Genomic DNA, 24964 nt, shown 5'->3' on the forward strand with positions numbered 1-24964 from the left:
TGCTCTGCCAGGTTTTATTTTTTGGTATACTCCTCTGCTTATTCATGTCTGCCCAGGAAAGTGTGCTTTCTCTTGGATCTAGCAGTCAGTGAGTACACACATTTTAACTGCCCCTCCCAAACACGGCATTAATAATTTACCTTCCTCTCACAAGAGCCACCCCCTCCCCCCAAGTTCCTATACACTTTTCCAATAAAGCTGCAGAAAATAGAAAGACTTTGTGTGCTTTCAAAGGGGACGAGTTAACCTGCCTAACTCCTTTGCTACAGGGAGCTGGAGGGCCAGAACAGTTACCATGATTGAAAGTAAAAAGCCAATGGTCCATGTGCCCGGTTTTTATGTAGAAATGTAAACATTATTCGAACACACAGGGATCCCTTTTTAGCTGCCATTCAAGTTAACGTGGATTCGCAGTGCATTGACACGTACTGGAGTTGAGTGAATCTCCCTCTTTGAGACTTATTAATTAACTTTAGGGAGAAACTCAGCACCAAAAAAGGCCCCAATGAACTACAACTAAAACACATACCTGAGTTCCTTTCTGCCTAATCAGTCCCTCAAACATCCAATCCCTAACACATTCCCTTCACATGTCCAATGGCGCCAGTGGTTTAGAATAACAAGTTGTGTATAATGAGATCAAACAGATGCTTTTGGCTCTGTAGTTGAAATCCAAAACCCATGTTTTCTACTTTTTGAATAACAAAATTAAACAAACATCAGTTCATTCATACAGCGCATTCATATATTTTAATGCTCTGGCAAAGGTCTTGCTTTAGAGTTTCAATGGTTGTATATGTGTAACTAAACGTCTTTTAACCCTAACGATGGTCCCATTCATGAGTTGCATAACAAGATAAAAATAACAGCTTCTTCCCACTGCCTGACACAGATTGTATGCTAAATCCCACCGACACGTCGATTTCTCCCGCTGGCACCCTATAGGTAGGGGATGTCCTGCGATATTCTGCATTATCACTGCCATTGAATCCTATGGAGATCCTGTGATATTCTGCTCTATAACAGAAAATGCTGTGTTATCAGTAGGTAAAATAAAGCTTGTCACATCTGTATCTTTTTGTACATGTGCTTACATCATTGGGAAGACTTAGGCTGTGATTCACTAGCAAAAACAGAAATGTTGAGGATGCCGGACAAAACATTTATTTTGTTCAAATCATCGTTGTCTTCTCTTTCTCTTGTTAAGTCATTGTCAATCTTGGAGGAATTGAATACATGAAAAATGCATCATTTATTGGGGAGGGGCATGAAAATTGCCCTAGTATCCTGAATGAAATAAAAAGACACTGTTTCAACATGCAGACCAATCCCAGCGGGATTGTAAGTGACAAAAATACAACCAAAAGTGCACATATATTATTTGAGCGCTTAACTCACTTGATACGTGTATAAAAAGAGCAGAGAACCAAAAATATAATTATAACGAAGTTTTAAAACCCCAATCAGGTGCAGCACCTCTAACAGATTTACCAAAGGTCTCAACAAGAATACAAAAACACCCAGGGCACAAACGTTCACAGGGTGTATATATAAATATGTAAGCTCTTTGGGGCAGGGTCTCCTTTAGCCTTATGGGGTCATTTACCTGTTGCACTTATTTTCCTTGTTTGTAATGTAAAGTCAAGTAAAGCAACAAGAATCAGGACCAGTGTAACCAGGGATGCCCTGGGTCAATGGAGACAAAAATACATAAACAAAAGCAAAAGCATGGGTGCTACAGGCACCGCCGTCTAAGAGAACACACCCACCGTTCATGGCGGGCATTTCCAGCTACGGCGATGGCCCATTGGTGCAGCTGGAGGGAGGTGGGTGTGTTGTGGGTGTGGGTACTGTTTGGACACTATTTAAGGATGCTGTGATTTGTGTTTACCCCTGATGAAGGTGCTTGCACCAAAATGTTGGAGCTCTGTGACTGTTTTCAGTCATTAAATGACTTTTTGCAATAATCCTCTAGCATCTTTTTTTTTGGTGTGCATGTCCCCCCACTTGCTTATCCTTGTTTGTAATGTACATGATTTACCTCCTATTGTAATGTTGTAAAGCCCTGCATATATGGTTGGCACGATAGAAATACAATTATACATATATAGTGTAATACGTTCAAAATAAAGAATATATAGAGGATCTGTGACTCAATGCCACTCACATATTAAAGGATGTAATCTAATTATTCAAAAAATGTGATAATCTCGCTAAAGGCAATTCCTTCAGGTAGATTCAAGACTGGTATGTATTGTCACATCAAGGTTCTGTAGGCACTCTGGAGCAAAATGTTCCCCTCAGTCAACCTCCGTTGTAGTTGCACAGCCTCCACCAGGGTTGGTGACATCTTTTCCAGAATAGATGTCACTTTCGAGGATGGGGGGAAACGCTGCATCTCGTCCATGTCCTTCCCAGTCCTACTCATCCTATGCGTTTCACTGAATATCCCGTGAAAAGTATAATGACAAATATCATAAAATAATATATGCACTTACTGCTTTCATTACAGGGTAACAAGTGGCTTCTCAAAGCTAAAATGATCCTGAGATAAGAGGCAAGTTTTTAAAAAAAAAATCACAATTTATAATGACCCACATAAAACTGGGATTTCACCGTGAAGGTTGTGAACTGGACAAAAACGGCAAAGTGAAGGCAAATTTTAACTCAGAACTTTGTTTTACACTATTTAAATTGGACTGGGGTTTTCATCCCTATTGGAGTTATATACTACTTATCGTCTTTTTCAATATCCATCCAAGTGTCTGTTAGGGACATTTATGGCAAAAAATCCCCATTGACTTCAACAGGGATTTTCACCCGAAATCAGTCTGATCTGCCATTTAGGTATATCTAGAATTACTCCTGTAATAATAGTAACAAGTAAAAAGTAAACAGGGCAGGTAAATCGTGTTAAAACAATGCTGCAGACAGCTTCAGGTAAACGATTGGATCATTGTATAATCTAGTGTTATCACATTAGTTGCATTCATCTTGGTTCATTTTAATGTAATTATTTGAGTTCATGAAAATGAATTTAATGGCAATGAATGTTCACCCTAAACAATGAATACCATCTATACAATAGCAGTAATATTGGGATTAGTGCCTACAATGGAAAGATGAGTCAACACCATGATTTGTTTGGCACTGGTTTTCAGCATTTTCTCTGTGGCTTTAGCGATTATCTTAGTTGTGAAAGCTTGGTTAACATCATGTCAAGATTATCTCTATTATAAAGCCACTCTGGCACTTAAAGGGTTAAAGAATAAGCTATCAAACCATGCCACGTCGACAAATCAAACTGGTACTGGCCCTCCACTGGAACTCCAGCTGGGGCCTGATGAAGGTTCTTTCACCATCGCAGGTGGTTGGGTTTCCATTCCATGTGGATACATCAGAACTACATCAGGAGAATTAATACCTAAATAGTAAGTGCATTTTAAATGTGTTGTGACGGTAGGGGGTAGCCAGTCTGCATAATAAAGGTTAAGCCCGACTTGTTACCCCTGAAAACCGTGGGTCTCTGGCAGCTAAGTAGCACCATAAGTCAGGGGCCATGTAATGTAACCGGTAAAAGTCAAAATGTCCCCTGCTTTTCCACTTTACATGTTCCCCTTGCCCCAGAAACATGAAACATCAGGAGTATAAGTTTTAGGTGGGATATTTGGGTGGAAATGCAGTTGCTTTGTTTGCAAGAGCTCGGGGGCCAAAGTTACCAGTAGTCCCCTAATTCTCCCCGGCGTGCAGGCATGATCTGCCGGTACGCGGGTTGAATTACACCGGGGCTACCCAGTGTCCCCCAGACTCCTGATTTTTGAGACCACATATCCCAGACCCATTTCCCTCACAGGTGTGTGTCCCCCAAAGTCATATTCTGTATTCAAACATATTTTATTGTGTTTGGTGCATTTCCTATAAATGTCTATGCAGTAAGCCCGGGCATCCCCATAGGTGCCGGGATGTCTGGATAGACATCAGAGTTCAAAGGAAGGAGGATGTCCAAAAGGTGACAAAACTTTTTGGTGGGCGAGGAAGGGCAATTTGCCAGGTCCGGAGAACAAAGGGCACCCTGTGGGGACACCTTTTGAGTCTGCCAGTCCTGGTGGAGACTGCCCAGCGGGTGGCAATGAGTTTGCTGGGGAGATACAGCTCGTAGGCGCATTTCCCATTGGCTAATTCATATTTCCCGCCCATCCTGCTTTTTCGAGCCAGCTTGGCATGCCTCCTCCTCTGACGTCAGCCAGGAGATGAGCCCCTGTTTCTATTGGCTAGTGAGAGTGAATTCCCACGCTCTGATTGGTCGCTCCTCCTACTTCAAAGTTAGACATAAAATAGCAGAGTGTATGTAAGGAGACAGAGAACCAGACCATTCTATGCCTTGGGCTGGTGATGCAAAGGCGGGCTTTTCAAAGCTGCTCTGTTGCGAATAACAGAGCAACCGGCTTCATTTTTGGAGCTAAGAAAGCCTGCCTAGCTGAGGCTAAGTCAAGCGTCGGGACCGAGTTTTCATTTTAGAACGTAGAGGTCACAGCTAGGGTTTCTAGCTGAAAGAGGACCAGGAGGCGGGAGGGATTTCCCAGTCAGGGTAAGCCTTCGGACGCAGGTGCCCTGCACCTATTTAAGTCTAGTTTTCACCTCCAGACCCCCAGTAAGTGTGTATTCTGTCTGTATTTTGTATTTCACTGTGTGTACGCGGGTTTACCCAAATAAACCTCATTTTATTCCACTACCTTGTTTTGCCTATTGAATGATCCGGGTTCAAAGGTGTTAAAAGTCCTGGTCTCCCATGACATGTGTCATGTCGATCCACTCCACATAATCTTACACTACTGTAACGGTGATTCCCCCACCCCGTGGGAGATTTGTCCATTACTACGGTGTACGGTGCATATACCTGCTGGCAACAGGAGGGCTGAGTCATCCACCAGTGGTAGTAGGGACACAGGACCAGGCTTCTGGGGTTCATACCCCACATATCTCTTTAGCAGTGCAGCGCCTCCATCTGCCGTAGGCTCCAGGGACTGAAGGTGATCTCCCACGGTATAAACTATTACCTCTCCCCTAGTAAGGTCACGCACCAGGCAGGAGGTATATAACAACAGGAATGGTTTATTGTCTTCTGTACAGCACAGTTACACGGCAGGCTTCTTCCCGATGCAGTACTCTCAGCTCTTGCTGAAGGATGGTTCCTGGACCACCACTACAGGCCAAGCTCTTCCCCACCTCCCTAGCAGAGGCAGAGGTATGGTCCACACTCACTCTCCCCCGGAGAGAAGAGTACAAGAGAAGGCCCCACTCTCAGGCTCCCAGTTGTGTGACCTGCCTTCCTCAGTGGGGAAGGACACTACTGAATGTGGGCGGTACCTGCCCTTAAGTTCAGCCTGGAGGAGGGCACAGGTCTGGCTCATGATTGGTCATGCCCAGGCCTGATGTCACCATCACCCGCTGTCACTCAAGTGCAGCTCCAAGGAGGGGGAAAACCCCATATCAACTACTGGCAACCTGATTGTACCAGAGGTTACTGCCAGCCCAAGGGCAGAATAGTAGCCATCAGGTGACCTGGCTACACTACTTTTTAGGCTACAAGAGGAAATATGAATCCAAAATCTGAGCTGTGTCATTATCACACCCTGAACTTGGAATTAGTTGCCAAATTGGCATCATGTGTCTTTTATTACAAACATTAATCATATAGGAAATTACATACAGTACTGAGAAATCATTTTAAAATGTCTGCAATATGATAATACTGATGTAAATTAAGTAAACAATGTTCTAGTAAGCAATATATTAATGTCCATAAATATAAAAAACATTTATTTAAACTTTAAAATGATATGTCTGATTATAGAACCCCGATATAACATGATTAACTTAATTCCTGTGTTATCTGCTGACAACTTTTTTTTGCCATAACTATTTAGATTGTTCATAAATTAAACATAATATCTCAAATGTAATGTCACATAGTGGAATGTTTTCTGTTGAACACATTATATTTATTTCTTACCAGACAAGACTCAGCGGCACTACCTCCCTCTGCGGGCAACAGCTCTGACCATGAAACCTCAATGCCTAGGGAGGAATATGTCATTTTACATCTGGAGGAGTCTATAGCCGCTGCTGCACCAGTATTCTGTCCTACTCCAGCACCTGTGAATGCGGCCGCTGGTGCTCCTTTTGCTGTTCTGGTGGCTGTGGTTGCTCCTGCCCCTGTGGTTGCTCCTGCTCCTGTGGTCGCTTGAGTAGAGTAGAGATTAATACAGTAGTTAATCTGTTTAAGCCCCTGGTCAATTTTAACAGCTTTATGGAACAGAAACATACTTAATTTGGTCTGTTAACACCTTTAAATTATTTGTTACCCATTTGTTAGTTTTAATTAAGAAAACTAGCACTGATTCATATCAGGTGATATGCTGTTTTGGCAGTATAAATTCAAGCACACGTTGGGGGAGCATTGCAGGGCTTGGCATTGCTTTTATAATGTCTATATTAGTTTATCAAAGAGACTTAGGTCGTGAAACGCGTCAGAGTGTTTTGTACTCCCTATGCCCACTCAATAAATTGTTTTTAATCCCAAACTGGTTTGCAGCCCCCATTGCTTGCGTTTGCAGTGCTCCGCCATTGGACCCCACGGGACCACACACTATCTACTTATGCTACTGGCGTGACGCACGCGTTCATCAAAGACTGAGCAGCTGTTCCATTGAGGCTCCAACAAGGACTGCGCATTATGGTATGTACTTTGGTTTTACTGGGGATTTATACAGTGCCTTTATGGTATATATGGAGATCTGTATCATTCCTCCAGCATAACTAGTACACCTTCCTGTTTATATTACAATAGTGAGTCTCATACAGCTTTTATTTATGCTCAAGTGTCTGGATGGATTTATCACTGCTGTGATCAAATGTACATTTATATATATGTACCTAGGATAGCTGAGCCCTGAACACTGGGATTATATCCCATACAAATAGCATATTCTTAATATATGTATATCTTTATTTACATAGCGCAATTAATGTACACAGCGCTTAACAGCATTAATACACGTGGCAATATAAATAACAAAGAATACAAATAACACATAATGGGAAGAAGTGCTTTGGACATAAAAGTAACATTTAGGAAAAGGAGTCCCTGCCCAGATGAGCTTACAATGTAATTGGTAAGTAGGAAGAACGTACAGAGACAGTAGGAAGATGTTCTAGTAAGTGCGTCTGCAGGGGGCAAGGGGCAAGGGGCAATGTATGAGGTGTATAGTATCAGCCACTCGGGTACTCATATGCTTTGTTAAGGAGGTGGGTTTTAAGACGAGTCTTAAAGGTGGATAGAGAGGGTGCTAGTTGGATATTGAGGGGAAGGCATTCCAGAGGTGTGGGGCACAGTGAGAGAGGTTTAAGGCGGGAGAGGGCTTTAGATACAAAACGGGTAGAAAGCAGAACGCAAGAGTCGGGATGGTGCATAGCGAGAAATTAGGGCGGAGATGTAAGGAGGGGCAGAACAGTGTAGATCAGGCCTGCACAACATACGGCCCGCCTGGCCTCTCTGTGCGGCCCGCGATGAATCCGGCCGGGCGACAAATTAATTAATTAAATAAATTTTAAAAAAAGTTTAAAAAAATGGCGCCGATTCCCTGCGGTCCCGGCACGCATGCGCAGGGCCCGCCTTCCCCCCCCCCCCCCCTCGCAACGTGGTATGGAGGGGAATCCTCTGCAGCCGCTCCCCCCCCCTGCTCCCAACGTGGGGCGGAGAGGGAAGTAATAATTAATAAGTAATTCAGCTCCTCCAGCGGCCTGCTTCTCACCGCTTTTCTCCGCGGCCAGCTTCCCGCGTCCGCCACGAGCTCACCTCCTGTGCCCTCCTCCCCCCAGCCCGCGCCCCCAACCCCACCTCCCGTCCTGGGCAGCTGCCGCAGGGATATCGGGGGCAGGAGGGGAAAGCGTCCGGCGGCAACCTGCGCCCATCCGGTCAAGGTAAGTCACTGTCACCCAGTCACTGTCACCCAGTCCAGCGTTTCCCAAATGGTGGGTCACGACCCGGCACCGGGCCACGGCACCAAAATTGCCGGGTCGCAGCGAGGCTGGCCGCGCGGTGTCTCCCGTCCCCCCTGCTCAATTTTAAAAAAATGGCGGCGATTTCCCCCTGCGGTCCCGCGCGCTTGCGCAGGGCAAGCAAGGCCCGCTCCCTTCCTCCCCCCCGCTGCCAACGTGGGACGGAGGAGGAAGTACCAGCTCCTCTGCGGCCCGCACGTTATGTGGGACGGAGGGGGAAGTTCAAGCTCCTACTGCGGCCTGCTTCCCCCCGCGGCCAGCTTCCCGAGCTCACCTCCCGTGGCACCCCCTCCCGAGCCCACCTCCCGTGCCCCCAAGCCCACCTCCCGTCCCCCCAAGCCCACCTCCCGTCCCGGGCAGCAGGGGATATCGGGGGCAGCAGGGGAAAGCGACCGGCGGCAAGGTAAGTCACCCCACCCAGTCACTGCCTCCCACCCAAGTGCCCCTGGCCCCCTCCCACCCAAGTGCCCCTGGCCCCCTCCCTCCCTCCCACCCAAGTGCCCCTGGCCCCCTCCCTCCCTCCCACCCAAGTGCCCCTGGCCCCCTCCCTCCCACCCAAGTGCCCCTGGCCTCCTCCCTCCCACCCAAGTGCCCCTGGCCCCCTCCCTCCCTCCCACCCAAGTGCCCCTGGCCCCCTCCCTCCCACCAAAGTGCCCCTGGCCCCCTCCCTCCCACCCAAGTGCCCCTGGCCCCCTCCCACCCACCCAAGTGCCCCTGGTCCCCCTCCCACCCACCTAGTGCCCCTGGTCCTCTCCCTCCCACCCACCCAAGTGCCCCTGGTGCCCTCCCTCCCTCCCACCAACCCAAGTGCCCCTGGTCCCTTCCCTCCCTCCCACCCAAGTGCCCCTGGCCCCCTCTCCAGTCACTCACATCCGTCGTTGCCTGTAAGTCACTGTTTGTGTCTGTGTGGGTATAGGGGAGAGCGAGTGTGTGTGGGTATAGGGGAGAGCGAGTGTGTGTGTGTGTATCTGTATCAGTGTGTGTGTGTGTGTGTATATCAGTGTGTGTGTGTATCTGTGTGGCTGCGTGTGTGTGTCAGTGGCTGCGTGTGTGTGTCAGTGGCTGCGTGTGTGTGTCAGTGGCTGCGTGTGTGTGTATCAGAGGCTGTGTGTATGTATCAGTGTGTGTGTCAGTGGCTGCATGTGTCTGTCAGTGGCTGTGTGTGTGTGTATCAGTGGCTGTGTGTGTGTGTGTGTGTGTGTGTGTATCAGTGGCTGTGTGTGTGTCTGTGCAGGCCCTATAGACCAGTATAGGCGCTAAAAATTTTAGCGGGTCACGAAGGAGAAGTTCAAAAATAACCGGGTCACGGAAAAAAAAGTTTGGGAAACCCTGACCCAGTCACTGTCTCCCACCCAGTCACTGTTAGTCACTGTCTCCCACCCAGTCACTGTCACCCACCCACCCAGTCACTGTTAGTCACTGTCTCCCACCCAGTCACTGTCTCCCACCCACCCAGTCACTGTTAGTCACTGTCTCCCACCCAGTCACTGTCTCCCACCCAGTCACTGTCTCCCACCCAGTCACTGTCTCCCACCCAGTCACTATCTCCCTCCCAGTCACTGTCTCCCACCCAGTCACTGTCACCCACCCAGTCACTGTCACCCACCCAGTCACTGTCAAAGTCACTGTCTCCCACCCACCTAGTCACTGTCACCCACCCACCCAGTCACTGCCTCCCACCAACCCAGTCACTGTCACCCACCCAGTCACTGTCACCCACCCACCCAGTCACTGTCTCCCACCCAGTCACTGTCACCCACCAACCAGTCACTTTCTCCCACCCACCCAGTCACTGTTAGTCACTGTCTCCCACCCACCCAGTCACTGTCTCCCACCCACCCAGTCACTGTCTCCCACCCACCGAGTCACTGTCTCCCACCCACCCAGTCACTGTTAGTCACTGTCTCCCACCCACCCAGTCACTGTCTCCAACCCACCCAGTCACTGTCTCCCACCCAGTCTCTGTCACCCACCCACCCATCGTCATTCACCCAAGGGGGGAGAGTGATGTGAGGTGCAAGGGGGAGAGTGATGTGAGGTGCAAGGGGGAGAGTGATGTGAGGTGCAAGGGGGAGAGTGATGTGAGGTGCAAGGGGGGCGAGTGATGTGAGGTGCAAGGGGGGAGAGTGATGTGAGGTGCAGGGGGGGAGAGTGATGTGAGGTGCAAGGGGGAGAATGATGTGAGCTTCAAGGGAGGAGAGTGATGTGAGCTGCAAGGGAGGAGAGTGATGTGAGCTGCAAGGGAGGAGAGTGATGTGAGCTGCAAGGGGGCAGAGGGATGTGAGCTGCAAGGGGGCAGAGGGATGTGAGCTGCAGGGGGGAGAGGGATGTGAGCTGCAAGGGGGAGAGGGATGTGAAGTGCAGGGGGGGTGGGATGTGTGTGGTGTGCAGGGGGGTATTGTGTGTTTGATGTGGAAGGGGGTATTATGTGTGTTGGTGTGGGGGAGAGATGGGGGTATGAGAGATAGATGGGGAGTATCGCAAAGGTTGATAGTGTTGGGTTCTGGGGGAGATATGAGGATGATGATGAAGGGTGCTGGGGGAGATATGAGGATGATGATCAGGGGTGCTGGGGGAGATATGATGAAGATGATGATAGGTGCTGGAGGAGAGATGAGGATGATGATGATTTTACCCGTGCGGCCCAATTTTTTTTTCCTTGGAGCAGTTCGGCCCTTTGCACTTTACGAGTTGTGCAGGCCTGGTATAAACCCTTAAAGTGAAGAGGAGAATTGAGTGTGTGATCCGAGATTTGATAGGAAGCCAGGAGAGGGATTTCAGCAGGGGAGACGCTGAGAAAGATTTCGGAAATAGTAGAGTGATTCTGGCAGCAGCGTTTAGGATAGATTGTAGAGGAGACAGGTGAGAGGCAGGAAGGCCGGACAGCAGGAGGTTACAGTAATCAAGATAGGAGAGAATGAGGCCTGTGTCAGAGTTTTAACAGTAGAGCAACAGAGGAAAGGGCGTATATTTGTAATATTGTAGCATGCTTCTGATACTGGGTGTATGATAGTGCTTCCAACAGTAATGTATAAGGCAGTAGTAGGGCCAGGTTTTGGAGGAAATATAAGGAGCTCTGTTTTTGACTTGTTAAGTTTGAGTCGGCGGAGGGCCATCCAGGATGATATAGCGGAGACATTCAGAAACTTTGGTTTGTACAGCAGGTGTAAGGTCAAAGATTGAAAAGTAAATTTGTGTATCATCAGCATAGAGGTGATATTTGAACACATGAGATGTGATCAGGTCACCTAGAGAGACTGTGTAAAGAGAAAAGGGAATAGGTCCCAGGACAGAGCTTTGGGGTACCCCCACAGAGAGATCGATAGAGGAGGAGATGTTAGCAAAAGAGACACTGAAAGTACAATGGGAGAGGTAAGAGGAGATCCAGGATAGAGCGTTGTAATGGATACTAAGAGTATAGAGCAGTGGTTCCCAAACTTTTTCGGTTCAAGGCTCCCCAAGGCGATCAGGATTTTTCCGCGGCGCCCAAAGTAAAAACAAAGGTGTATATACATACCTAACAGTTGCAGTGCGCAGCTGGTGTCTCTCTCAGACACTCTCACACACTCTCACTCTCTCTCTCAGACCTCACTCTCTCTCCCTCAGACCTCACTCTCTCTCTCTCTCTCCCTCAGACCTCACTCTTTCTCTCTTCCTCAGACCTCACTCTCTCCCTCAGACCTCACTCTCCCTCAGACCTCACTCTCCCTCAGACCTCACTCTCTCTCCCTCAGACCTCCCTCTCCCTCTCTCTCAGACCTCCCTCTCCCTCTCTCTATCTCACAGACCTCTCTCTATCTCACAGACCTCTCTCTCTCAGACCTCTCTCTCTCTCAGACCTCTCTCTCTCAGACCTCTCTCTCTCTCAGACCTCTCTCATTCTCTCTCTCAGACCTCTCTCTCTCTCTCTCAGACCTCTCTCTCTCTCTCAGACCTCTCTCTCTCTCTCTCAGACACACACACACTCTCACTCTCTCTCACAGACAGACACTCTCACTCTCACACACAGACTCTCTCTCTCTCACACACAGACTCTCTCTCACACACACAGACTCTCTCTCTCACACACAGACTCTCTCACACACAGACTCTCTCTCTCTCACACACAGACTGTCTCTCTCAGACAGACACTCTCTCTCTCAGACAGACACACTCTCTCTCTCAGATGGACACTCTCTCTCTCTCTCAGACAGACACTCTCTCTCACACACAGACTCTCTCACACACAGACTCTCTCTCTCTCACACACAGACTCTCTCTCTCTCACACACAGACTCTCTCTCACACACAGACTCTCTCTCTCTCACACACAGACTCTCTCTCTCTCACACACAGACTCTCTCTCTCTCAGACAGACACTCTCTCTCAGACAGACACTCTCTCTCTCAGATGGACACTCTCTCTCTCTCTCTCTCAGACAGACACTCTCTCAGACACACACACACTCTCACTCTCTCTTACAGACAGACACTCTCACTCTCACACACAGACTCTCTCTCTCACACACAGACTCTCTCTCTCTCACACACAGACTCTCTCTCTCAGACAGATACTCTCTCTCTCAGACAGACACTCTCTCTCTCAGACAGACACTCTCTCTCTCAGACAGACACTTTCTCTCTCTCTCTCTCTCTCTCTCTCTCAGACAGACACTCTCTCTCTCTCTCTCTCTCTCTTAGACAGACACTCTCACACTCTCTCTCTCTCAGACAGACACTCTCTCTCTCTCAGACAGACACTCTCTCTCTCTCTCGCAGACAGACACTCTCTCTCGCAGACAGACACTCTCCCTCTCGCAGACAGACACTCTCTCTCTAGCAGACAGACACTCTCTCTCTCTCGCAGACAGACACTCTCTCTCTCTCGCAGACAGACACTCTCTCTCGCAGACAGACACTCTCTCTCTGTCGCAGACAGACACCCTCTCTCTCAGACAGAGGGGAGTGGGGGAGGGGGAAGGAAAGGCAGGAAATCCATGCAGGCAGCTCCCTGCACACACACACACAAATAAATACACACACACACACAAATAAATACACACACATAAATACACACACACACACACACACACACACACACATAAATACACACACACACACACACACAAATAAATACACACACACACACACAAATAAATACACACACACACACAAATAAATACACACACACACACAAATAAATACACACACACAAATAAATACACACACACACACAAATAAATACACACACAAATAAATACAAACACACACACATAAATACACACACAAATAAATACACACACACACACACAAATAAATACACACACACACACAAATAAATACACACACACACAGAAATAAATACACACACACACAAATAAATACACACACACACACACAAATAAATACACACACGCACAGAAATACACACACACACACACAGATACACACATTGAAGAGCAGTGGAGAGCAGAGGAGAGCAGAGGCAGCGACTGATGTGAGGGGGGGGGAGGAGATCCGTGCAGGCAGCTCCCTGCACACAGTCACTGGGCAGGCAATTGTACAACTCTCCCCTCCCTCTCCCTTCTCCTATCACCCCCCTACCTTCTCCTATCACCCGGGGCAGAAGGGGACGGGACACCGCGCAGACAGAGGAGCAGGAAGGCAGACACACACACTCACCGTGTGCTCTGCACAAAGCCCCGCCCCCTGCTTCCTCTCTTTCTCAGACCTCACTCTCTCTCAGACCTCACTCTCTCTCCCTCAGACCTCACTCTCTCTCTCTCTCTCTCTCTCTCTCCCTCAGACCTCACTCTTTCTCTCTCCCTCAGACCTCACTCTCTCCCTCAGACCTCACTCTCCCTCAGACCTCACTCTCTCTCCCTCAGACCTCCCTCTCCCTCTCTCTCAGACCTCCCTCTCCCTCTCTCTATCTCACAGACCTCTCTCTCAGACCTCTCTCTCTCTCTCTCTCAGACCTCTCTCTCTCAGACCTCTCTCATTCTCTCTCTCAGACCTCTCTCTCAGACCTCTCTCTCTCTCTCTCTCAGACCTCTCTCTCTCTCTCAGACACACACACATTCTCACTCTCTCTCACAGACAGACACTCTCACTCTCACACACAGACTCTCTCTCTCTCACACACAGACTCTCTCTCACACACACAGACTCTCTCACACACAGACTCTCTCTCTCTCACACACACAGACTCTCTCTCTCTCTCACACACAGACTGTCTCTCTCAGACAGACACTCTCTCTCTCAGACAGACACTCTCTCTCTCTCAGATGGACACTCTCTCTCTCTCTCAGACAGACACTCTCTCTCACACACAGACTCTCTCTCTCACACACAGACTCTCTCACACACAGACTCTCTCTCTCTCACACACAGACTCTCTCTCTCTCACACACAGACTCTCTCTCTCTCACACACAGACTCTCTCTCTCAGACAGACACTCTCTCTCTCTCTCTCTCAGACAGACACTCTCTCAGACCTCACTCTCTCTCTCTCCCTCAGACCTCACTCTCTCTCCCTCAGACCTCACTCTCCCTCAGACCTCACTCTCCCTCAGACCTCACTCTCTCTCTCTCAGACCTCCCTCTCCCTCTCTCAGACCTCACTCTCTCCGACATCTCTCTCTCTCTCTCAAACCTCTCTCTCTCTCTCTCAGACCTCTCTCTCTCAGACCTCTCTCTCTCTCTCTCAGACCTCTCTCTCAGACCTCTCTCTCTCTCTCAGACCTCTCTCTCTCTCTCAGACCTCTCTCTCTCTCTCAGACACACACACACTCACTCTCTCTCACAGACAGACACTCTCACTCTCACACACAGACTCTCTCTCTCTCACACACAGTCTCTCTCTCTCACACACAGACTCTCTCTCTCTCACACACAGACTCTCTCACACACAGACTCTCTCACACACAGACTCTCTATCTCACACACAGACTCGCTCTCTCTCAGACAGACACTCTCTCTCAGACAGACACTCTCTCTCAGATGGACACTCTCTCTCTCTCTCAGACAGACACTCTCTCAGACACACACACACTCTCACTCTCTCTTACAGACAGACACTCTCACTCTCACACACAGACTCTCTCTCTCACACAAAGACTCTCTCTCTCTCACACACACAGACTCTCTCTCTCTCACACACAGACTCTCTCTCTCTCACACACAGACTCTCTCTCTCAGACAGATACTCTCTCTCTCAGACAGACACTCTCTCTCTCAGACAGACACTCTCTCTCTCAGACAGACACTCTCTCTCTCTCAGACAGACACTCTCTCTCATACAGACACTCTCTCTCTCTCAGACAGACACTCTCTCTCTCTCAGACAGATACTCTCTCTCTCAGACAGACACTCTCTCAGACAGACACTCTCTCTCTCAGACAGACACTCTCTCTCAGACAGACACTCTCTCTCTCTCTCTCTCAGACAGACACTCTCTCTCTCAGACGGACACTCTCTCTCTCTGACAGACACTCTCTCAGACACACACACACTCTCACTCTCTCTTACAGACAGACACTCTCACTCTCACACACAGACTCTCTCTCTCACACACAGACTCTCTCTCTCTCACACACAGACTCTCTCTCTCAGACAGATACTCTCTCTCTCAGACAGACACTCTCTCTCTCAGACAGACACTCTCTCTCTCAGACAGACACTTTCTCTCTCTCTCTCTCAGACAGACACTCTCTCTCTCTCTCTCTCTCAGACAGACACTCTCACACTCTCTCTCTCTCAGACAGACACTCTCTCTCTCTCATACAGACACTCTCTCTCTCTCGCAGACAGACACTCTCTCTCTCTCGCAGACAGACACTCTCTCTCTCAGACAGACACTCTCTCTCTCTCTCGCAGACAGACACTCTCTCTCGCAGGCAGACACTCTCCCTCTCGCAGACAGACACTCTCTCTCTAGCAGACAGACACTCTCTCTCTCTCGCAGACAGACACTCTCTCTCTCTCGCAGACAGACACCCTCTCTCTCAGACAGAGGGGAGTGGGGGAGGGGGAAGGAAAGGCAGGAAATCCGTGCAGGCAGCTCCCTGCACACACACACACAAATAAATACACACACACACACAAATAAATACACACACATAAATACACACACACACACACACACATAAATACACACACACACACACAAATAAATACACACACACACACAAATAAATACACACACAAATAAATACACACACACACACAAATAAATACACACACAAATAAATACAAACACACACACATAAATACACACACAAATAAATACACACACACAAATAAATACACACACACACACAAACACAAATAAATACACACACAAATAAATACACACACACACAGAAATAAATACACACACACTCAAATAAATACACAAACACACACACAAATAAATACACACACGCACAGAAATACACACAACACACAGATACACACATTGAAGAGCAGTGGAGAGCAGAGGAGAGCAGAGGCAGCGACTGATGTGAGGGGGGGGGAGGAGATCCGTGCAGGCAGCTCCCTGCACACAGTCACTGGGCAGGCAAATGTACAACTCTCCCCTCCCTCTCCCTTCTCCTATCACCCCCCTACCTTCTCCTATCACCCGGGGAAGAAGGGGACGGGACACCGCGCAGACAGAGGAGCAGGAAGGCAGACACACACACTCACCGTGTGCTCTGCACAAAGCGGAAGCCCCGCCCCAGGCTTCCTCTCTGCCTGCAGCCAATCCCCTGCGGCCCGGCCGGCATGAAGCAGTGATGGTGGGGAGGGATGATCGGAGGGATGGTGGGGAGTGATGATCGGAGGGATGGTGGGGAGGATAATTGCGGCTCCCCTCTAGGCAAGCCGCGGCGCACCAGGGCGCCGGGGCGCACAGATTGGGAACCACTGGTATAGACAATGTGAAGGAGAAGAGGGTGATCCACAGTATAAATTGCTGCAGAGAGGTCGAGTAATATGAGCAGAGTCAGTGGCATAGCTATAACCCAGGCAGCCAGGGCAAAGCTCGTGGGCCCATGCTCTTGGAAGGCCCACTCTCTTGGGTGACCAAATTTCTCGCTGAATGCGCATGCACAAATCTGCTGATCTGCTCGCAGACTGCGCATGGGCGATCGGCACTTGCCGGCTGCCCATGCACATGCGCGACTGGCAAGCTCTGATTGTGCATGCACATGAGCGACCGGCAAACACCGATCACGCATGCACAGTCGGCAAATGTCGATCGCGCATGCACACGAGCAGCCGAAAAATTTTGCCCAGGGACCGGCGCATGTTCAGCTACGCCACTGAGCAGAGTGTAGTGACCTTTTGTCGTTGGCAGCATGGAGGTTATTAGTTATTTTCGTGAGGGCTGTTTCAGTGGAGTTAGCAGTGCGGAGCCAGATTGTATAGGGTCTAGGAGAGAATAGATGGTGAGCAAATGAATGAATTACATTGAATAACAGTGTTATGTATGAGATTGGAAAGGAATGATCCTTGTATTATTCACTCATCATTTGACATCAACTCTACCTACCAACAACAGTTGAAACCCTGGCAGCCTTGAAACCCTGATTTTATCACTTTCAACTCTACTTAAGTAAGGTGACCAGCCTTGTCTTTATTGTCCACCCTTTTGATAATGAACCTGCTACTCACCTCAATTCTGTTCTTTACAGTGGCCTCATGTAAATGTTACTCTCTCTATCCACTACAAACGTCTCCTGCCTGGCCCACACCCAATGTAGTCATACATCCTAAACTACTCAAAAGACTTGCATTATCTACTGAGTGTTAGTGGAGAGCTCTGAAAACCAGCACACCTAGCACCACTCATTCCTAACACTTATGGCAAACATTGCAACTTTGCAGCCTCCAAACATTATTCACATTTCTATTTGTGTTGTTACTCTCTTTAGCAGGGGATATTGAACTTAACCGAAGCCCTCCCTTTTCACTCATTCCTATTCCCCTGAAAAAGCCCCTTTCAAATTCCAAAAGAGCTATCTGTCGCCCAAATAAATATGTGTTGCCTGCTGCTCAAACTGATGAACTAAGGCCATGGGGCCTTTTACATCAGCCTAAAGCCATCATTCTTACCGAAACATGCCTAACTCCTAAACCCTGGATGCATTTATCTCCACTCAATTTTAGGAAAGATTGGTGAAAGAGAGGAGGAGGGGTGCTATTTTATCTTTAAGGATTCTTACAATTGACACTACTAAATTACCCCCCAAGCACATCCTCTTTTGAAATCTAAGTTGGTAAAACCTGCCTCCCCTTCTCTAAGCCTATTCTTATTGCAGGCATCTAATGCCCCACTACAATCCCTGGCTGATATGACTCACTTTCTTGGCACAATTTCAATGTCATCAACAATATATTCCAGGCCTCTAGCCACGAACAACCATCTGATATCAAATGGGATGATACTACCCTGACAAATCCCACTGACATTGCAAACGCATTCAATGACCAGGAAGTAAAAAGAAAAAGCTCTCTAGCGTATGTCTCTCTCTCTCTCTCTCTCATATATAAATATATATATATATATATTATATATATATATATATATATATATATATATATATATATATATATATATATAATATAATATTTATATATAATATAACCTAGTCCACCCTAACAGCACTCAGATATATCAGAATAAATGTGCAACAACAAATGTGTCCGTGTCCAGAAATACAACTTCATTTTAATTCAAATCAATACACATCTAACATAAACACTAAAAAATAATACACATGTGGAACCAAACAGAAAGACTCCTAAATGCAAGATAAATGGACAGAAACCAAATTTTTTTACAAAAAGCAACTAACTAAATAAGAGCCCTGAGTTAAAGACTACATTGGGGACCAAAGTGCCCCAGAAAGTCATGACCGGCCCGGTCATAAATACAAATAGTCTAAACCACAGGTGTATCTACTATATATTTGTGAAAGTGTTCTATGTGTCCGTGTCTGTATGTGTCTCCCTGTGTCCCTCCCTGTGTCCCTAGCGGCAATCTCATTGGCTCCCTTGGCCCGCCCCCCGCACACCTCTCATTGGCCGGACACAACACATACACTCACACAGAGATACACAAACACACACACACACACGGAGACACACACAGGCAGGACACTGAGACACACAAAAACATACACACACCACTGAGATACACAGACAGGACACATATATACAGACAGGACACACATACACACACACACACACACACACATATACACTCACACAGAGATACACACACACCACACGGAGACACACACAGGCAGGACACTGAGACACACACACACACACACACTGAGATACACAGACAGGACACAGATAGACAGACAGGAACACACACCACCCCCCCTCCCCCCCCCCTCTGTCCGTCCCCCCCCATCACGTGCGCCGCCCTGCACCGGCTTCCAGACGGAGGGGAAGCGTGGCCCTCCTACCCCAGCCGCTCCCTTACCTCCCCTGCGCTACTCCCCCTCAGGTAAGGCACACCACTGCAAGTAACTCTCCTATTTCAGGCGCGGGAGCCTCACGCCTCAGGCCCACACAGGGCGATTCCTGCCGCCGCCTGCACACGTCCTTACTCAGCCAGACGGCACATCGGGGAAAGCGGGCGCCAGGGGGGGGGGAGCGCGAGTCACGAGGAACGGGGGGGCGAGTCACGGGGAATGGGGGGGGGCGAGTCGGGGGGCGAGTCACGGGGAACAGGGGGGGGGCGAGCCGCGAGTCACGGGGAACGGGGGGAGCGCAAGTCACGGGGAACGGGGAGGGGGGGGGGGGGCGAGCCGCAAATCACGGGGAACGGGGGGGGGCAAGTCACGGAGAACGAGGGAGCGACCACCCGCCGAACCAGCGGGGGGACGGACGTCCGGAGGGGGGGGGCATGCATACATAAATTATGACAATACATATGCCCACTGCTCTCCACCCCCCTCCCCCACTCCCCTTTCCCCCCCTCACTCCCCTTCCCCCCCCCACTCCCCTTCCCCCCCCCTCACTCCCCTTCCCCCCCCACTCCCCTTTCCCCCCCCTCCCCTTTCCCCCCCACCACTCCCCTTTCCCCCCCTCCCCCACTCCCCTTTCCCCCCCCTCCCCCACTCCCCTTTTTTTTCCGCTCCCCCACTCCCCTTTTTCCCCCCCCTCCCCCACTTCCCTTCCCCCCTCCCCCACTCCCCTTTCCCCCCCCACTCCCCTTTCCCCCCCACTCCCCTTTCTCCCCCCCTCCACCACTCCCCCTTCCACCCCCTCCCCTTTCCCCCCCTCCCCCACTCCCCTTTCCCCCCCTCCCCCACTCCCCTTTCCCCCCTCACCCACTCCCCTTTCCCCCTCACCCACTCCCCTTCCCCCCCTCAACCCACTCCCCTTCCCCCCCTCCTCTCCCCTTTCCCACCCCCCCGCTCCCCCTTTCCCCCCCCCTCCGCTCCCCTTTCCTCCCCCCCTCCGCTCCCCTTTCCTCCCCCCTCCGCTCCCCTTTCCCTCCCCCCCCCCAGCTCCCCTTCCCCCCCCCCCCAGCTCCCCTTCCCCCCCCCTTTCCCTCCCCCCTCCGCTCCGCTTTCCCTCCCCCCTCCGCTCCCCTTTCCCTCCCCTCCGCTCCCCTTTCCCTCCCCCCTCCGCTCCCGTTTCCCTCCCCCCTCCGCTCCCCTTTCCCTCCCCCCTCCGCTCCCCTTTCCCTCCCCTTTCCCTCCCCCTCTCCGCTCCCCTTTCCCTCCCCCTCCGCCCCCTTTCCCTCCCCCCTCCGCCCCCCTTTCCCTCCCCCCCTCCGCCCCCCTTTCCCTCCCCCCCTCCGCCCCTTTCCCTCCCCCCTCCGCCCCTTTCCCTCCCCCCTCCTCCCCTTTCCCTCCCCCTCCTCCCCTTTCCTCCCCCCTCCTCCCCTCCCACCCCCTTCACCCCCCACCCACCGCCCCTCCCCCCTCTCTCCCCCCTCTGCTCCCCTTTCCCCCCTCCGCTCCCCCTTTCCCCCCCCCTCCGCTCCTCTTCCCCCCCCCCCTCCCACTCCCCTTTCCCCCCCCTCCGCTCCCCTTTCCCCCCCCCTCTGCTCCCCTTTCCCCCCCCCCCTCCGCTCCCTTTCCCCCCCCCTCCGCTCCCCTTTCCCCCCCCCCTCCGCTCCCCTTTCCCCCCCCCTCCGCTCCCCTTTCCCCCCCCTCCGCTCCCCTTTCCCCACCCCCTCCACTCCCCTTTTTTCCCCTCCGCTCCCTTTCCCCCCCCCCTCCGCTCCCTTTCCCCCCCCCCCCTCCGCTCCCCTTTCCCCCCCCCCCCTCCGCTCCCCTTTCCCCCCCCCCCCTCCGCTCCCCTTTCCCCCCCCTCCGCTCCCCTTTTCCCCCCCTCCACTCCCCTTTCCCCCTCCGCTCCTTTTTCCCCTCCCCCCCTTTCCCTCCCCCCTCCGCTCCCCTTTCCCCTCCCCCCTCCGCTCCCCTTTCCATCCCCCCTCCGCTCCCCTTTCCTCCCCTCCCCTTTCCCTCCCCCCCTCCGCCCCTTTCCCTCCCCCCCTCCACCCCTTTCCCTCCCCCCTCCGCCCCTTTCCCTCCTCCCTCTGTCCCTTTCCCTCCCCCCTCCTCCCCTCCCACGCCCCTCCCCCCTCCTCCCCTTTCCCTCCCCCTCCTCCCTCCCACCCCCCTTCCCACCCCCTTCCCCCCCCTTCCCTTTCCCTCCCCCCTCCCCCCTCCCACCCCTTACCCCCCCTCCCCCCTCCCCCCTCCCACCCCCTTACCCCCCCTCCCCCCTCCCACCCCCTTACCCCCCCTCCCCTTTCCCTCCCCCCTCCCCCCTCCCACCCCCTTACCCCCCCTCCCTCCCCCTTACCCCCCCCTCCCACCCCTCCCTCCCCCTTACCCCCTCCCCCCCTTCCCCCTCCCCCTCCCACCCCCTTCTCCCCCTCCTCCACCCCTTCTCCACCCCTTCCCACCACCTTTTGTCCTTCCTGCCCGCCTTCCCGCCCCTACCCACTCCTGCCTTCCCGCCTCTGCTTTCGCGCCCACCCGCCTCTGCCTTTCACCACCCTTACTCCGCCCGCCTCTGCCTTTCACCCGCCGCCTCACAGCCGCTGCACGCACTCACAGACACCACGCCACACTCGACACATACCTGCCTCCACACACACCTGCTGCCTCCCGCCCCTACGCACCGACATCACTGACCCACCGCCTCACACCCTAGCAGGACCCCCACTCACAGACAGCACTCACAACCCACGCGCCACCCGCCGCCTCACACCCTAGCAGGACCCCCACTCACAGACGGCACTCACAACCCACGCGCCACCCGCCGCCTCACACCCTAGCAGGACACACGCCTCACATTTTTACATCTGTTATGTCACCAAAATAACATTGTACTGTGGTGTGTTTTACAATAAACCATTTGTAAACAACATCGTATTACATTTTATTCCATCTTTCGTTTCAACATTATTATCCAACCTTTACAAACAAATAGTCATCTATTGTTCCACGATTTATAAATAATACTACCTATTACGCATTTACATCCCGGCAACGCCGGGTCTCTCAGCTAGTTCATATAAGTAGTGCTTTGAAATGCCAGAACTATGCCAGACTAAAAATGGCAATGACTCATGCCAGTGAGTGACTTCAAATCTTGGTCTTAACCTATCTTAAGAGCCATGATCAAAACTGTGTTCAAGCAATAGCGGCCACCTCCTCCTCTCTAATGCTCGGGAGACTATGCCTGGCCTATATACTCTGGCTGCATGCAAGCCACCACGCTCTCCTCTCAAACTCCCACACCAGCTCCCCCTTCCACACCAAAACCCACACCCACTCCCACACCAACTGGTAAGCCACTATCTCACTCTGTACAACACTCCCTCTCATTCCCTCACTCACATTATCTCTTTTCTCTCTCCTCATTGAGTCAATCTACAGCCACAGAAACGCCACCATCTTGCCCACAAACATTGGTGCTAAAGGCCTTCTTTTTAACCCCAGCAAATTGATCATTATCACTTAACTTGATTACGTTATTGGATTCTGATTAGCAGAACATTCAACCAGAAAATAGTGGATGAGCCCACCTTGAATGTGGTAAGAGCAGTTTCATTTACATAAACCCCTTAATTGCCAATTAATCTGTGTGGTCTCTGCTTCACTGCTACTGCATAGTCTCACTGGCATTCAAGGGGATCAGTTCATTTCTTAAGAGAATTTTTTTTGTAAATACACCAAATCATGTTCTGTTGATATTTAAATAGTTTTTAAGACGTATGGGGAATTGTTAGTTGTGTCGCTGTTAGCTGTGGGTTGTTGGGCGAAGAGTGGGTAAAGCACTCAAGGGGAAGGGAGGTGGTATTTAAAATCTTCTATTGCATAAAGATTAGTATGCTTTTTGCAATGATAGCAAAGATACCAATGGACTCACCATGGCTATATGGTGACTGCAGCTACTAAGAGGTTAATATGGGGGTTGCTATCGTCAGGCCCCACAAGCAGCACCAGGTTTCCGAGGTTAACACCGATCTATCTATCTATCTAAGATCTTTCACCCAAGCAGTGGTTTGTGAGGCTAACACTGATCATTTTATTATTCAGCACAAAAATGGATGTCACATGTGCATTGTTTTATGAAGGTAACGTTCTCCTGTGAGGATGTGTAGTATTTGTCCCCGACGCCTGGTGTTAGAGGGCTAAGTGATAAGAGAATGCGGCATCACTGGGTTTATATATTTATACCTTGATAAAGCTCTGAGCAAGTGGACCATAGAGCATCATTTTTGGATTCTTATCCACTTTAACATAGATCCCTTAAAGCTTATGCCTTAAAGGGATCCATATTAGCTGCAGATAAGAAGCAAAAAGTGATGCACTGAGTGCCCATTTGCATATCATTACCCAGAGTTCCTGGCTGCAGTGGAAGCACTGTATTAGGCCGTGATTATACCATAAAGCGTGTGCGGCGTCGCGTGGAGCATAAATACAATGAAAGTGCTCATACTGATGACGGTCGCGGTGCGCCGTACTTCAAAGCGAACAGCTGGGGAAAAGACTTCCAAATTTGTTTTTCTCTGGCGATGGCCATGTCACGTGAGCGGTTCAGCCAATGAGGGGTGAACTGCTCAGGGCCACGCCTCCACCACGCCTCCTCTGCTCTGTCTCCCGGTATAATCAAGATGCCGCTCAGCGGCAGCGCAGGGTGACGTCACAGGATAGCGCTGCCGCCCTGCAGCACTTGGTATAATTGAGGCCTTATGTGTGATTGTGGGGTAAGGCAGGTGTGCGGGACCTGTCTGAGACATATCGATGTGCTTATAAGTGTTCTTTATCATTATTGTATTCTGTATGGTGGGGAGTTTTTGTCATTTTTTATTCACCATCATTTGTTTGTGTTCCTCTTACCCTTATTGGCACGTTGGAATTAAAGACAGTAATCAAGCAGAGACCAAAGAAGCTTTGTATTTAGCTTCTATAAAGTGCTCCTCGCTGCACATCAACGGTGTCAAATGTAAGGAACTTTCCATCAATATTGAATATATCAGTTTAATTAATGTTTAATACATTTGCTGACATGTGATGCAGACCTGTTGCGCCACCTCACACCTAGTAGAGGTTTTACAGGACAACAAAAGGAGAATAATGGCAGCCCTAGTCGGGAGCTTGTGACACCCCATTATAACACAAGGTAGTTATTCCCGGGTTACTCCATATTTGAATAAAATTCAACAATGTCTATACCATGATCCCACTCTCTACTCTGTTTAATGCTTGGCAATATGAAAGGTAGAGGTCTTTAATAAAGAGTTAAGGAAAATCATGTCGCTGTAGATTCTTAGTGTTTGCCCTACTTAACCTTCTTGAGTAATTGAGTATTCAGTGCTCTCTTGCTGGCTGTAGGTTTGTACTTAGCCTTGCGTGTGTTCATATGTATGTGCTAATTTAATTTGACAAACTACA

General features: G+C 50.2%; 1 protein-coding gene and 1 long non-coding RNA gene across 2 annotated transcripts in view; both read right to left on the reverse strand.

Annotated features, from left to right (window-relative positions):
• Positions 1-371: 371 nt before the first annotated feature.
• On the reverse strand, positions 372-6241 carry LOC142493383 (uncharacterized). The gene is made up of 3 exons (XR_012801092.1): positions 6014-6241; positions 1095-1218; positions 372-1017 (listed from the first exon to the last, which is right to left on the reverse strand). It is a non-coding gene; the product is annotated as an uncharacterized LOC142493383 (long non-coding RNA).
• An 18340-nt stretch (positions 6242-24581) lies between these two features.
• The window catches only part of DMRT3 (doublesex and mab-3 related transcription factor 3), a 13388-nt gene continuing 13005 nt past the window's right edge, over positions 24582-24964 (reverse strand). Inside the window, 1 exon segment of the mRNA XM_075597311.1 lies at positions 24582-24964. This exon segment is cut by the window's right edge and continues 693 nt beyond it. The gene's annotated coding sequence lies outside the window, so the exon portion shown is untranslated.

Source organism: Ascaphus truei, chromosome 1 (assembly GCF_040206685.1).
Source record: "Ascaphus truei isolate aAscTru1 chromosome 1, aAscTru1.hap1, whole genome shotgun sequence".
Taxonomy (NCBI): domain Eukaryota; kingdom Metazoa; phylum Chordata; class Amphibia; order Anura; family Ascaphidae; genus Ascaphus; species Ascaphus truei.